Source organism: Passer domesticus, chromosome 8, assembly GCF_036417665.1.
Source record: "Passer domesticus isolate bPasDom1 chromosome 8, bPasDom1.hap1, whole genome shotgun sequence".
NCBI lineage: Eukaryota > Metazoa > Chordata > Aves > Passeriformes > Passeridae > Passer > Passer domesticus.
The window spans coordinates 3,361,064-3,376,416 of NC_087481.1; the positions used below are offsets into that span (position 1 = coordinate 3,361,064).

Below are 15,353 nucleotides of genomic sequence, written 5' to 3' on the forward strand. Positions count from 1 at the left end.
TCCTGAAACCTGAGCAGGAGCAATGGGAATATGTCCCTGCAGCGAAGTATTCTGTGTGAGAACAAGGAGATATTACAGGATACTGTTTTACACATCCTGCCAGACCAAATCTCCTTGTTTGCCCCAATGGCCCCTTTGGAAAATGCTCCGATCCACGGGGCTCCATGTGAAGGCTGCTGTGACACTGAGGGACTTGCACACAAATTCCATCCAGGAGCCTGGGTGCCCTCTTGAGGGTCCTTCGGCAACAACCACAAGGAAGAGTCGGGGCCAAGAGAACATTTTCCACCCAAGGAGCGCCTTTGTTCTCAGAAAACCAAAGATTCTGGTTCACACTGTGCCCCATGTGCACTGCCCTGTCCTGCGGATATTACAGTAAAGATATAAATTGATTATTAGAAAAAATAGCAAATGATCCTGTTAAAATATCCAATAGTACATCCCAGGAGCTCCAACAAAAACAAATGGGGCACAGCCTGGGATTATCTGCTTGCTGGCCAGGGAGGATCCTGGGCTCTCATGGGACAGGAATGTTGCACTGCTATCTCATGGGCTTGAAGACAAACAGTCAGGAATCACCTTAACAGAAAAAGCAGTTGAAGAGTGGCAGCAAGAAGAAAATTTTTCTTGGTGTCATTGGCTTTATGGCTGCCAAATTGGAGGCTGCTGTGAAATGAATTTTTGGCAGTGTCTGTTGTCATTGCAGTGTGAGCACTTGGTGTGTTATTATTTCACGTTAGAGTTGTTGTGACACTGTGCTGGAAATGGAGTATTGAGACTTGTCTAGAAAGAGACACAGTCTCAAGAAAAAAGGGACATTTGATAAAATAACAGGGAATAGCAATTAATTAGGGTTGTTTTAAAAGGAATGGGAATTATAGCTCTGAGTACTGAACAGCACTTAAATAAAGAACAAGAGGCAATGCCTTTATGACTAATACCTAAATCTAAACTGTGTTATTGAAAGAATTGTTATGAATTGTAGTTCCTCTACAGGTTAAAGGACAAATTGAAGTCCTGAGGCCTCAGCACCAGGCCCTGATTGAGGCCTGAACACCAGGCCCTGAGCCAAAGTTCAGCTCTAGATAAACTTTGCCAGCAAATCTTATATTTGTATCTACTCATTAATGTATCACTATGAGGAATATGATCTCTGTATGTGTTCATTGGTGAAATGAGGATTTACCTTTCTGTATTTAAAAAACAGACAAGGCCCATCTGGCCTTGTTCAGGGGCTGAAGGATCAAAGTCACCTCCTTTGGTTCCTCCTTGGGCCCTGGACAGGCTTTGGGAGGGACCCAAGAGGAGAATGAAACCAGATGTTCCTGCACTAGAAGTGCTGTCAGTTTGTTCATTCAGCACTGTCAGAGCTGGGCCCTCTCGCAGCGAGGTTGGAGCCTCACCTGTGGCTGGAGGCAGCTGCAGGAATTCCCAGTGTCCAGGAGTGGCTCTGCAGCCCTTGGCTGGGACAGCTTCCCCCAGCTGCTGTGTGGATCTGAGGGATGGTGAAGCCTGAGGGGAACTGGTGCCACATCTTTCTTAATCACTGCAGGCAATCTTTGGTGGTGATGATTGGGTGCGTTGCTGAGCTGCTCCTTTGTAATTATTTTCTAATAATTATGTGTTTTACTTTTGTAATTTTTGCTGATTTACCTTATATAAATGACACAATTCCTTCAGTTGATGTCTGTGTCTTTGGTGCTGACCCTGCCCACTGGCAAAATTGACTCTGTGGGCTCCATAGAACCAAGGGGCCCTTGTGACACCACAGGGCCTTGTGTGACCTGGGGACCATGGTGACCCTGTGGGGCTTAATGGAACCAAGGAGCCATTGTGACACTGTGGGACGTTGACACGATCCGTCCTAAGGACGTGATTCGTGAAGGTTCTTTTTGACTGATCTCAGGGTGCAAAAACTGACACGACAAGGGGATTTGCAGTAAAATCAAAATACATATACTTTTATTAAATAGCCATAGGAAAAAAATGCGTTAGAGAGAGAAGGGGAATGAAGAAAGGGAAAAGAATAAGGAAAAGAAAAAGAAGAGAGGAAGGGCAAGGAGGTATATAGCTACCAGACGTGCAGATGACAAAGTCCCTCCAAGTCCGGTTGACGAAGAGGCCTGTCGTCTTCACGTCAGGGGAGATCTCAAAGGTATCAGTCAGGTCTAACCTTTTTTATAGTCCTTTTGAAATGGGGGAAGGGGACACATTTCAAAATAGTCTATTGATAAAGGGTACAAGGAGTCCATCAGTAGTCCATCAGGAACAGGAGTCGTCAATAGCAGACGTCGAAGGCGGGAACCATTGTCTTCTCAGTCCAGTGATCGCTTGCAAAACTTGGTCTGCTCCCTACGCATACCTTCCCTCACCCTATGGTGGGGATTTCAGTCTTAGTCCTTTCGGGAAGAAAAGGGGAGCTTTTCCATGTAGGGGTCACACGTCTCAGTCCTTGAGGGAGAAACCTTCTCCCATCTCAGTCCATCTGTCACGGTGGTTGATGTATGGTGGAATGGGGGGGTCCTTTTGTGGTGACCTCCGGAAAGGTCATTCCAGAGAGAAAGTCCAGCCAAGTCAGAAGGGTGGAGAAATTCCAGCACTAGCGTTGCTAGGTGATGCAGGCAAAGGAGAGCACACTGCCCCTTCTTGGATGCAGTGTTCCATGAGTTGAGCAAACATACCCGTAGGCAATTATCTGGCTTGGTGGACCAGACAGACCTGGATTTTCAGAACAGGATCTTTCCCTTTCCCCGGTGGTCTTGGCTTTCATGACGATCGAGAGGCAAAAAATAAGGGAAGTTTCGGACAGACTCTCACAGATGTCATGGAACCACATAGCCCATTCTGACACTGTGGGGACTCATATAGACAAGGGTCCATCATTTTCCTCTCCCTGCCCCTGCCCCAGGCCAGCAGCAGAGTCAGGTCTGGCCCTGCAGCAGGAACTGGAGGCCCTGGAGGTCAGGGACAGCCACTCTGGGTATGGAATGCTCAGCAGATGCTCAGCTCGGGCAGCTCCTGCAGCCCCAGGGCCAGCCCCGCTGCCCAGCCCAGCAGCAGAGTTGGCCCCGGGGCTCCTCAGGCAGCTCCTGCTGGCCCAGGGACAGGGCAGCCTCTTGCCAGGGCTCCTCTGCACACCCACGGGCTCCTGCTCTGCTCCTGGCCCATGCCAGCTGCCCCCACAGCCTTTCCCAGGGGAACACGTCTGGGCTGGCCCCAGCAGCCATTGCTGCAGCCCCTGCCCTGCTGCCCAGAGCCCCGAGCTGGGGCTGCTGCTCTGCAGAGCACGGGGGCTGTGCTGCCCGGGGCCCTGGGCTGCCTCTGCTGGGCTCTGCTGCTCAGCCTGGCACACAGAGGCAGCTGATGGTGCTCCCTGCACTCACCCCCTCCCACACAGGCTCTGTGGGCCATGGAGGGGGCTCAGAGGTGCCTGCCTTGTGCCAGGGCTGCTAGAGGGGATTGGGGCTGCCCTGGATCCTCCTGGGGGAGTTCCCTGAGGGTCAGAGCAGGCAGTGCACAGACTCCTTTCCCTGGGCCTGCTGTGTCCCTGGGCTGCAGAGCTCTCCTGGCTCACAGCAGACATTCAGTCCTTGATCTTGGGGTGACCCCAGCCTGGCCAGGCCTGTGCCCAGTGAGCTCCACTCCCTGCTGGTCCCTGGCACACACTGTCCCTTCAGGAACCCTACAGGTTCTTCTGTCAGCTCCCAAGGCCCTCCAGACAAACCTTGCCCTGCCATCAGCCCTGGCACAAGCTGCAGAGCCCCAGGAAGGTTCAGCACAGACCATTCAGCATCTGATGGACACTGGCCACCCACAAGGAAAACCTCATCCAGACCTGAGTCCCCTGAAGGCCCCAGTGAGACTCTGATCTCATCCCACTGAGCCCTGGGAGAACAAGGAACACAAGGAGCCTCTTGAGTGTCCTGAGAGTGACTCTGGATAGGAGCAAAGCCTCCCTGCCCTGCACTCAGGAGATGCCCTTTGCTGGTGGAGCTGCTGTGCTGGAGCCCAGCTGTGTCCCAGCAGTGCCCATGGCCTGTCCCTGCCTGAGGGCACAGCACGGACACGCAGCAGGACAGTGACCAAGCTGCCAGAGCACTCCGGCCTTGCACCCACAGCAGGGCTGGGAAGAGGAGTGTGGAGCTGGGAGGAGCAGATGTGGAAAGAGGCAGGGCCATTGTCCCTGGCTGTGCTGCTGTGCTGGGAGCCTCTTCCCTCCACCTCTGCTCATAGGCACTGCCCCTGCAGAGCCAGAGAAGGGCTGAGGAAATGCCTTGGACACACAGGTCAGGGCAGGCACCAGTTTTTGTTTAAATGCCAAAGGAACAAGCCTCTTGCAAGTCTTTCTGATTCAAAAGAAAGGTAGATATGCTAAGAGTAATACTACAGTATTTTGTGAGAAACATTACAACAGTACAAATAGTCCCCATAATAAGAAATAGAAAAATAGGGGAAAAAAGGCTGAGATTGTAAAGAGTTACATTCTGAAGGCTATGCAGCAGAAAAGAGAATTTATTGCTTCTGAAAATAGAGTCACCAGTTTTCCCAGGGCATCCTTGAGCTCCTGGTTCCTCAGGCTGTAGCTGAGGGGGTTCAGGGCTGGAGGCACCATGGAGTACGGAACTGACAGTGACATATCCAGGGAGGGGAAGGAGATGGAGGGGGGCTTCAGGTTGGCAAATGTGCCAGTGCTGAGGAACAGGGACACCATGCCCAGGTGAGGGAAGCAAGTGGAAAACACTTTGTGCCATCCTTGCTCAGAGGGAATCCTAGCATAGCCGTCAATATATGCACATAGGAGAAAACAATGAATACAAAACAGCCAAAATATAGAAGAGCACTTACCATAGTAATCCCAACTTCCCTGAGTTTGGAGTGTGAGCAGAAGAGCTTGAGGATGTGTGGGATTTCACAGAAGAACTGGCCCAGGGCATTGCCATGGCACAGGGGCAGGGAAAATGTGTTGGCTGTGTGCATGAGAGCATTGAGAAAGGCACTGGCCCAGGCAGCTGCTGCCATGTGGGCACAAGCTCCGCTGCCCAGGAGGGTCCCGTAGTGCAGGGGTTTGCAGATGGACACGTAGCGGTTGTAGCACATGATGGTCAGGAGATAAAACTCTGCTGACATTTTGCCACTTCAGGGATTCATGGAAATATTTAGACCATTGTGTCACTTCAGAAGCAAGGAGAATATTGTGACACTACAGGGCCTCAGGGACCCGAGGAACATGAAACACATCAGGCTCCTTTGGTGTCCCGGGAGCTACCTGACAGGTCCAGCTGATATTGGAATGTTGAGGGCTGCCTCTCATCAGCCCCTGGAGAACTGAGGCTCTGTGCTTTCTTTCCTATGGAAAAGAACCTTCCCTCTTTCCAGGTGCTCGCTGCCCAAATTGATACTCCCCCTGAAAAATTCCCTACATGCAAGGGTTCTCCCAGACAAAAGCTGCCAGGACGGAGAGCTCTGGCTGACCTTGGCCTCGGTGGTCACCTCTCATCTCAAGGAAGCCCTGAGGAAAGTATTTGAACAGGTTTGACTGCTGGAACATCAATGAGTCTCTCACCCTCCGAAAAACTCAAATGTTCTTCTGATCATATGTGCTTTTTCTTTCTCATTGTGTATTATGCATGAAATATTATTTTCAGCTAAAAAATATTATTCTTCTCACTACACCAGTGTTATCTGACAGAAAACACCTCCTCTGCATATGGATGCAGGTCACCTGCATAAGCAAACACAATAAAGAATGCAGCAGGAATTATTTGTCTCTGCTCCCATCTCTCCCATCTCCTCTGGAGCTGGAGGTGCAGCCCCAGCACCTGGGAGGACTCAAGGGCTCACAAGCTCAACTCCCACACCGAGAACCTGGGGACCTTGGGGTGCTTTTCTTGGCCCCTGCACACTGAGCCAGGCTGAGATGGACACTGATGGTTTCTGGGGCAAGCTCTCTGAGCCCAGCCCAGCTCCCTGCAAGCTCTGCCAGCTGCCCTGAGCTCTGGGCAGCACCAAGGGCCTCTCCCCAGCCCAGCCCAGCCGGCTCTGGCCCCACAGCTCTGCTCAGGCCAGGCTGCTCTGGCCACTGGCCCCACGGCCTCAGCCCCTGCCAAGGGCACAGCAGCAGCTGCAGCTCACACAGGACTCAGCCCCAGCCATGGGGGAAGGTGCTGGGCCAAGGCCAAAGGAGGCTCCCTTCCTGCCCTGCTCCCCTCTGGCTCAGGTGCTGAGAGCTCTGCAGCCCCTGCTGCCATCCCATGTGCCCAGGGTAGCACTAGAGCCCCAGCCTTGGGGCCCTCAAGAGCTGCTCCTGCTGCAGGCCCAGGGCCCATCCCAAAGCTGGGGCAGCCACAAAGCTGTGCCCATTGCTGTTCATTGCTGCTCTGATGAGGATGGATCCTCAGCTATTTGGAGGCTGGTGATGAATTTTACTTTTCCAGAGGCCTCTTCTTTCTTGAGCTCTTCAGTTGAAATAGTCAGTGAAAAATGCTCACAAATATTTTTTCAAAACACCCAGACAAGACAAACCCATGGGAGTAGTTCAAGTCTTCAATTCTTCTGTGGTTAATTATACAAATTTCAGAAGTGTATTCAAAGTGAATCTACTCTGTTGAAAACAATGAAGAGAGAACAGTTTGTTCTGTTTAATTTTTTTTCCTGTTTATCGATTGATATCAGCAATCTCCAGTTGATATTGACTCCCAGCACCTCCTAATACAGATTGAATAGATATGAAAATCAAGACCCTACATGGCTGACAATCAATCACACTTTGTCCCTACTGCACCCCACCATTTCCTTAATCTAACATGTTTTGATTTACGATACAGGTGTCTGCTAGGGCAAGCCGAAAGCCTCCTTTGGAATGGATAACATAAAACTCCTCCCTCTGAATTATTATAATTTTAACATTTAGTTGCTCTCAGAGCAAAGATATGGGAATAGCAATAACGGTTCTTTGCCCGTATGTATAACAAGGCACACCAAACACCAGCAGCTGCAGCACTGACAATCACAGAGCAGGAGCCCAGTCCCAGCCCTTCGGCCGCGGCGCTTTCCCCTGCGGTGCAGTTCCGCTCGCAGCCAGCAGGGGCGCTGGTGGCTCCCGGTGGGCGGGGCCGTGCAGGGATCCCCGCGGGGCTGCAGGGGGCGCTGCGGCACGGGCTCGGGGAGCGCGCGGCAATGGCGGCCGGGCCCAGACCGGGAGGGATGGGGGAGAGGCTTTGCTCCACAAACCCTGGGGCCGCCGATCCCGGTGCCCCGACAGGACTCTCGGAAGCAGAAGGCTGGAACATCAGGAATGAGTAAAATATCCCAGGACAGTGGATGAGATATATCAGAAACTCCATGACAATAGCTGGAACCTGTGGCATGCCCTGCCAGGGCAGGGGGATGCAGGGCCCAGCAGCAGAAGAAAGGTTCCCCTCTGCGTTATGGTGGTGGCAGTGAATTCCCTTCCCCAAGCAGCAGGTCCGACCGTCCTCCTCCAAAGCCCAGCAGAGAGAGAGAGTGTTCCCAACTCCCCAGTCTCCATCTTTTTCCTACCTCTGTTCTCACAGTATCTCTGTCCCCCCTGAGAGAAACTCCCATGAAACCAAAGGCGTTCCCCTTCCCCAACCTCTCAAGCACACAGCCATCAGAGCTTCATAGCAACTCAGTGGGAAACAATTCTACAAGTAACAAGCAAAGAAAAGAAAAAACCCAACCCTCAACATTATCCATCCCAAATTTTTTCCCATACCAACATGTTCCATCAAATATAAACCTTTAATTATATATATACATATATGTATACCTTAATTTTGTACTCGCAGATACAGGTACAAGCATAGTACCATAGGTAGTTCACCCTAAAACAAGGTTCCCTTGAGATATGCATTGGGTCTCTCCATCCTTTTGCATCACCCACCAGGTGCAACCGGGTCCCTGAGTGAAGACAGCCCTACAGATGGGATTGTCTTTGCTGGATGCAGAATTAACCCAAAGAGTTTTTGTTAAAATACCTCTCATATGTACCCCTGGAACCTTATTTCCATCTGTTGTTTGCAAGGGCTCAGATTGGGCAGGGCCTGCTTGGTTAGTGGAGCCTCGGGTGTTCACTAACCATGTGGCCTTTGCTAAATTAATCTCCCACTTCTTGAAAGTCCCCCCACCTAGTGCTTTTAAGGTGGTTTTAAGCAGGCCATTGCACTGTTCAGCTTTCCCAGCCGCTGGTGCATACTATGGAATATAGTACACCCACTCAGTGCCATATTCCCTAGCCCAGGTGTTGATAAGGCTGTTCTTGAAATGAGTCCCATTGTCGTACTCAGTCTTCCCAGGGGTACCATGCCTCCACAGGACTTGTTTTACAAGGCCCAGGATGGTGTTCCAGGCAGTGGTGTGAGGCACAGGGTAAGTCTCCAGCTGTAGCCATGATATTTTAGTGAAAAATCCTCTGCTAGGATTTTTCCTGTCCTGAGGAGTTGAGAGCCTCAGGAAAGAAATGTAAACAATAACTATCTGCTGCTGTGGAAGGCCACAGGTGCATCTTTCATTGGTCCATATGGATTGTTTTCAATTAGTGACCAATCACAGCCACCTGTGCCAAGGCTGTGAGCAGTCACAGGATTTTGTTATTGATTCCTATTCTATTCTTGTCTTTGTAGCCTTCTGATCTTCTTCTCTCTGTTCTTTTAGCATAGTTTTAATGTAGCATTTTAATATAATATATAGCATAATAAATCAGCCTTCTGATGAAAATGGAGTCAAGCCTCGTGTCCTCACACAAAGGGTTGTCTAAACAAGATCCAGCCATCCCGTGGTGGTTTCCACCATGGTCAGCACGTAGCATTTGCCTTGGCGTGTCTGGGGCAGTGTGATGTAATCAATCTGCCAGGCCTCCCCATACTTGTACTTGGACCACCAACAACCATACCATAGGGGGTTCACTCGCTTGGCCTGTTTGATGGCAGCACACATCTCACAGTCATGGATAACCTGAGAAATACTGTCTATGGTTAGATCCACCCCTCAGTTTTGTGCCCACTTAGAGGTGGCATCTCTGCCCTGATGACCTGAAGCATCATGGGCCCATTGAGCTAGGAACAACTCCCCCTTATGTTGCCAATCTAAGCCTATCTACGACACCTCTATCTTTGCAGCCTGCTTGTTGTTTTGGTGTTCCTCACTAGCTTCACTCCTGGGGACATGGGCATCTACATGACAGTCTTTCACAGGTAGCTTCTCTACCTAAGTGGCAATGTCTTTCCACTCATCAGCAGCCCAGACTGGATTCCTCTATGCTGCCAGTTGGCCTTTTCCACCTTTCTAGCCAACCCCACAGAGCATTGGCTACCATCCACGAATCAGTGTAAAGGTAGAGCTTTGGCAACCTCTCTTTCAGCAATGTCCAGGGCCAGCTGAATGGCCTTGAGTTCAGTAAATTGACTTGATCCACCTTCTCTTTCAGTAGCTTGTGCATCCTGTCATGCGGAGCTCCACACGACTGCTTTCCACTTCCAGTTCATCCCTATGATGTGACAAGAACCATCAGTGAAAAGAGCATAGCCTGTTTACTCTGCTGGTAGTTGGTTGTATGGTGGAGCTTCTTTAGCCCATGTCACTTGTTCCTGCTCCTCTTCGTCAGTGAGACCAAAGTTCTCACCTTCCAGCCAGTTTGTAATTACCTCCAAAATCCCTGGGTGATTCAGGTTTCTAATAGGGGCGCGCTGTATGATGAGGACAATCCATTTGCTCCATGTGGCATTGGTGGTATGGTGGGTAGAGGGAACTTTTCCTTTAAACATCCACCCCAGCACCAGTAGTCAGGGTGCCAAGAGGAGTTGTGTTTCTGTGCCAATCACCTCCAAGGCCGCTTGAACTCCTTCATAGGTGGCCAAGATTTCCTTCTCTGTGGGAATGTAGTTGGCTTTGGACCCTCCGTGACTTTGGCTCCAGAATCCCAGTGGTCTGCCTCGAGTCTCCCCAGGCACCTTCTGCCAAAGGCTCCAGGACAAGCCATTGCTCCTGGCTACAGAGTAGAGCACATTCTTTACCTCCGGTTCTATCGTGACGGGGCCAAGGGCTACTGCATGAGTGGTCTCCTGCTTGATCTGGGCAGAGGCTTGTTGCTGTTCAGGGCCCCATTGGAAATTGTTCTTTTTGCAGGTGACCAGGTAGAGAGGGCTCACAATCTGGCTGTACTCGTGTCATGGTTTGAGGCTGGCTCAATGCCAGTGCCCCCCATGAAAATATACTTTCCCTAGTGGCTTCTGTGAGATGTGATCAGGAACAGAGCAAAGCAGGCTCCAACTTAGGAATAAAGGAAACAAACTTTATTAATCACAACATCTAAAAAGGAACAGACACAAAACTAAGAATGAAAACCCTCCAAATACATTTCTCCTCCTCTCCCTCCTTTTCCTCCACAGCATGAAATAACACCATAAATTTCCACACCATCATCTCATATAAGCAATTTTCAGTTCATCATCACCCCTCAAATAATCAATTCTGAAGTCCATCAGGGAGACAGGAGTCCCGCCTTGCACCATAGGCTTCCCCCAGAAACACAACCGAAACCTCTTGTGATTCCATGTCACTTGTGGCACTGCCTGGAGAACATTTGCCCTTTTGACTTCTTCCCTCCATGTCCACTGCTCTCACCACTGCACATGGACCAGGACTGCTTTTAGGGTTCCCCATTTAAGGATGCTCCACCCAGTTCCAAAAGCAGCAGTCTCTCAACTTCGGGACACCAGTCCCCCCCAGATTTACCCCCTGGGGCCGAGGGGCCTCGTGAACAGAGACCTTCCCCTCCACAGAAGACACTGGGCATCCCACACCCTCCTCAGCCATCTCTGTTCACTCCACTGCTTCACTCTTGGCTCCAAGGCATTGCCTCCCCCTAAATGCAGTCTCTGTGTCACAGGAAAAACATAGGTCTGTCCATGACCAAACAAGAAAGAGTCCAGCTCAAAGCCACTCCATCATCTCCTCCCACCTAGGACTCTTCTCACCTCTTCTAACATCTCTCACTTGCACCAGCTTTCATCACACTTGCCCATTTCCTCTGGCTTCATCTCTCTCTCACCTCATTCAGATTCAGGAGAATCAGTATTTGTAAGGTTTCCACTATTCAAGGAAGGGGTTAAAATCTTTGCCTCTGTCTGCCCAGGACTCCCACAGTGGCCTGGAACCTTCTCTCGCCCCATTCCCTGCTTCTGGCCGGCTGTGCTGCCAGTCCATGATACAGAATTTCAAGGCAGCACAGGCACTGGCTCTCTCTCTCTATCTCTCTCCAGGGGGGTAGGAGGGGGGCCCGATGCTTCTCAGGCTCCTCCACCCTTCCATCTTGCAAGGCCTTCGCCCCCCTCCTCTGCCCGAGGCTCCGGCCTACCTCACCCGGCCGCATGGCTTCCCGCCCCCAGCCAGCCCCAGCCGGGCAGGGGAGCTCCGAGCTCCTCCACTGACCTGGACCAAGAGAGAGCTCTCCTGGGAGTTCTTGCTTTTAACCCCCTGTGTTCTCAAAGGCGGTCCACACCTTCAGTGGCCAAACCAAGTGCCAATATTCCAATCCAAGCACTGATTGGTTTGACCAAAACCTCCCAAAAAACTCACTTCCTTCTTAACCTGTGAGAGGTTGGGAGAAAATTTGCCCTGGTATCATTTTGTCACAGTATGTACCATTTGTAAAGTAACCCCAAAAACACATAGTTAGCATGTGATAGCTCTGAATCCATGTGTCTGCCTTGCAGTGGAAGTTAAAGATCCATTAAATCCTCACCTTATTAACCATAAAGCAAACTGGATAACAGCCACAGCAGCCTTAGCTATGGTTAGCCTGTGTTCCCAGGGATGTCGGGGTGTTCCTGATGGGGCAGAAGGAAGAGCTCCAGGCCCTCTGTAAGGGTGAGTGAGGGCAGCGGGCTGTCAGCGGGGCTGGCCGGGTGAGCTGCAATGCCTGGGCAGGGAGCTGCAATCCCTGCCCTGGCTGCGGTGGGCTTTGCTCCTTTTGTGGACAAGGGGTGGTGTGGGCAGAGCACACAGAGATTTTAGGGACATGGGTGAGGGGATTCATGGCCAGAACCTTGCAGCTGATCCCCTTGGCTGCTCTTGTCTTGTGGGCATGGCAAGAGCTGGGTGGGATGGCCCTGGCAGGAAGGTCTCCTTGGATTCCTGAAGATCCAGGTTCTGACAGTGGCTCTGTTCCTCTCTCTTCCAGCCCCTCAAGCCCTGAGTGAAAACAACAGACCCTCCCACATAAGCATATTTGTCCAGGTGATGTTCGAGGGAAGAGCTGCAGAACTACTTTCATTTGCTGGCCCAGAAGAGCCTGTGTCTCTTTAAGACCTCCAGATCCCTTGGAAGGTGAGACCACCTGGAGACCAGAGGAGACCAGCTGGAGCTCCAGGCACAGCTGACGACTGGCACAGCTGAGCCTGTGGGAAGCTCCCATAGCTCCTGCCTTCTCCCTCCAGCTCTCAGACCCTGCCCATCCCCTTTCTTCCCTCCCAGCTCACCCCTTTGCTTCACCTTCCATTAATAAACAGTTTGGCTTCCTCGCTTTGCCTGCATCTCTGTGGAACTGATGCGATGCAAATCCAGAGCCCTGGGACACACAGGCCCCTCCTGCCGTTCTCTTCCACGCCGTGTTTTGTGCACAGACACAGAGGAACGAGGGCAGATCAGGCTGGAAAGATCCCTGTGCTGAAGGTCCAGTTCCACAACACTGTAGTTACAGATCTTGCTGAACACCCTGGAGCCCCTGGACTTTGGAAGAGCCAGCCTGAAGATGCTCTGAACCCAGCTGTGAGGGATTCCATGGCAAGCATCCACAGAGGGCAAAGGAGCTTGGAAATGCTGGACGGTTTCAAGAACAGCTTCCTGAAAGCACAGCAGTGCTCCATCCCTGCACAGGATCAGGAAGAGGGCAGAACCAGAGACCATCCGGGCTTAAGAGAGCTTTGGGTGTGCCTAAGAGCAAATGAAGCAGCAGCACAGTGCCCGAGACTCAGAAGTGCGACCGTGCCAGTGCCCGGAGCGCTGTCAGACAGTGCTGGGATCCTGGATGTGGTTCTGGTCCCCACAACCAGGAAATGGCAGCCCCAGCCTCAGACCCAGTCAGAAATCCAAGCAAGTGAGACCAGAGGGAGGGCACCCTTCCAGTTTCTCTGGGGCATGGCCGCCAAACAACCCCTGCTGCTTCTTCCTCCGCCTGTGTTTGGGGTGTGCTGCTGGCAGAGCCAGCTAGGTTGTGCTCTGTGTTCCAAAGCCTGTTGGGTGCAGGCATGAAAAGCACTGTGTGCACAGTGGAGAGTCCTGGAAGGTGCTGGCAAGAGCATCCTGCGGGGACAGGGCTCTGGTGTCTGGCTGGAACAGCCTGGTTTTGCTGCTGTGACCACAGGCAGGAGTTGAGGCAGCTGAAGAGGCAGCGAGCAGCCTGTGTTTGTAGAGGGCCTGGGGCTGCATGCCTGAACCTCCACCTGAAAACTCACTTGGGGAATACGAGCTAGAGCTGGAGTGCCTGTCCTGAAAGGACCTGAAGTCATTCAGCCTTGCCAGCTTTTCTTAAGAGTGTGTTGCTGTTCCCCAGGAAAGCTACGCATTTGGGGAAATGCCTTTGGAGGAAAGGGGCTTGCTTCTCAAGGGAAGTGCTTCCCAGGGAGCTCTCAGTGAGGTAGGTAAAAGTGTCCCCTTTGGCTCTCTGTGGTCCTTTCAGTCCTTGAGGACTGTTGCACTTTGCAGAGGGGCAGGGCAAGGGAGAAGGCTGTGAAGAGCGGGTTTGGCATCTGCCTGGACCTGCGGAGACCAACCCAAGCACCTGCAGCAGAGTGTGTTCCCCCACTTTGGACAGAGGTGTGAGCAGGAGCATCTCTGTCCAGCCACGAGCCCCAAAGCTCTCTTTGAGAGCTGTGAATTAAAAGGCCTTTATGCACACACTTTTCACATCTTCCCTGTCTGCTGTGTTTCAACTCTTGGCAAGATGCATTTGCCTCTAGCTTGGTGGAAGCTGCTGTGGCCCAGGGCCAGCACAGAGCTGGGCTGGGTGGGTCAGGCAGCATGGCAAGTCTTGGTGTGTCCCTAGCCTCAGAAAAGGCTTGGAAGGTTTGCCTCCCCACGTGTCCTGCTCATTGGCTCTCCCTGTGCATGTTGGAGAGAACAAGGTAGGCATTTCTGGCAGCTGGGCATCAGCAGGCTTTAAACTGGGGCCGTGTTGTGGAGCGAGCCCAGCTGAGATACCCTGAGAGGAGCCCAGTGCTCCTTGCTCCCCTCTGCTGACTCATGAGCGTTTGTCTGGTTTTGGGATGACCCTGGCTGTGTCAGAGGGGGCTACTTGGACACGAGACAGCCGGTCCTGTCCCGCTGGGTCCCAGCAGTGCCTCGCAGCAGTCCTGCATCCACATCAGGATGCTGGCCAAGAGAGGTCTTGGAAGCTGAGGCAGCTGATTTTAAGCTTGTGCAGGTACCTACATGTCAAGGCCAACGGTGTTCCCTCAGGATACAGCAGTCCTGAGTGGTCTCCCTCATTCAAAGAAATTGGCCCTTTTACTGACCTGGCAGGAGGGCAGAAGTCTGCCCCCCACTAAAATATTTCTCTGCCACGTATAAATTTCAGTGGGTTGATGTAGGAATTGCATCAAACATACCATCCATCTTTATGCTGCTGAGATGATTTGATTGGCAGGGGGTTCAAAATACACTGTGTCAGATTCCTATACTTGAAGCTGATGTCCAGATACTGGCCAGAAGCAGTCTCGATGCCCTAAAAAGCACAAAGTCTTCCTCATGCCTTCTCTGCACTGGGCTGATTCTGTATTTCCCCTTAGTTCTTCTGGTAGACTATGTCTAAAGCTTTTTGTTAAGTCACTTTCATGTCAAGTTAGGCCAGCCAGGTTTTTCTTATGCTAATTGGTGCTAAGTACTTATGTCTGTCTGTGCTAATTACTTGTTTACTAATGTGAATGCCTTGTGCTTACTTATGTCAAACAAAGGCCTTGTTTCATTACCAAAGGTGCCTGAGGCTGCCTGCTCCTTGTGGCACCTGTAGCTTTCCTGTGGAATGTTCTACCTGCCCTGAGAGTAAAGAGGGAGCTGGAGAAAGAGCTGGCCAGGCTGCTCTGGATCCTTGACCAGCAGTCCTGGTTAAGTGGAGAAGTCCGAGCTGAGCAAAGGTGCCAAAGGAACAGCCGTGCACAGGAAGGCTCGGTGGGAAGGGTGATCCAGGAACCACAGGCCTGGCAGCCTGAGCTGCCACCGGGGAAGGCCTTGGAGCAGATCCTCCTGAGGGCCATCCCACAGCACGTGCAGGGAACCAGGGCGTCTGCTGGAGGGTGGGAAAGCTCTGCGGAGGGACGGGGACAGCTGGGGGTCCTGGC

General features: G+C 51.8%; 1 long non-coding RNA gene across 1 annotated transcript; it reads left to right on the forward strand.

Moving 5' to 3' along the window:
- Nucleotides 1–1,839: 1,839 nt before the first annotated feature.
- Nucleotides 1,840–5,761, forward strand: LOC135305764 (uncharacterized). Its single transcript, XR_010366748.1, has 2 exons — nucleotides 1,840–2,155; nucleotides 5,377–5,761. It is a non-coding gene; the product is annotated as an uncharacterized LOC135305764 (long non-coding RNA).
- Nucleotides 5,762–15,353: the final 9,592 nt, after the last annotated feature.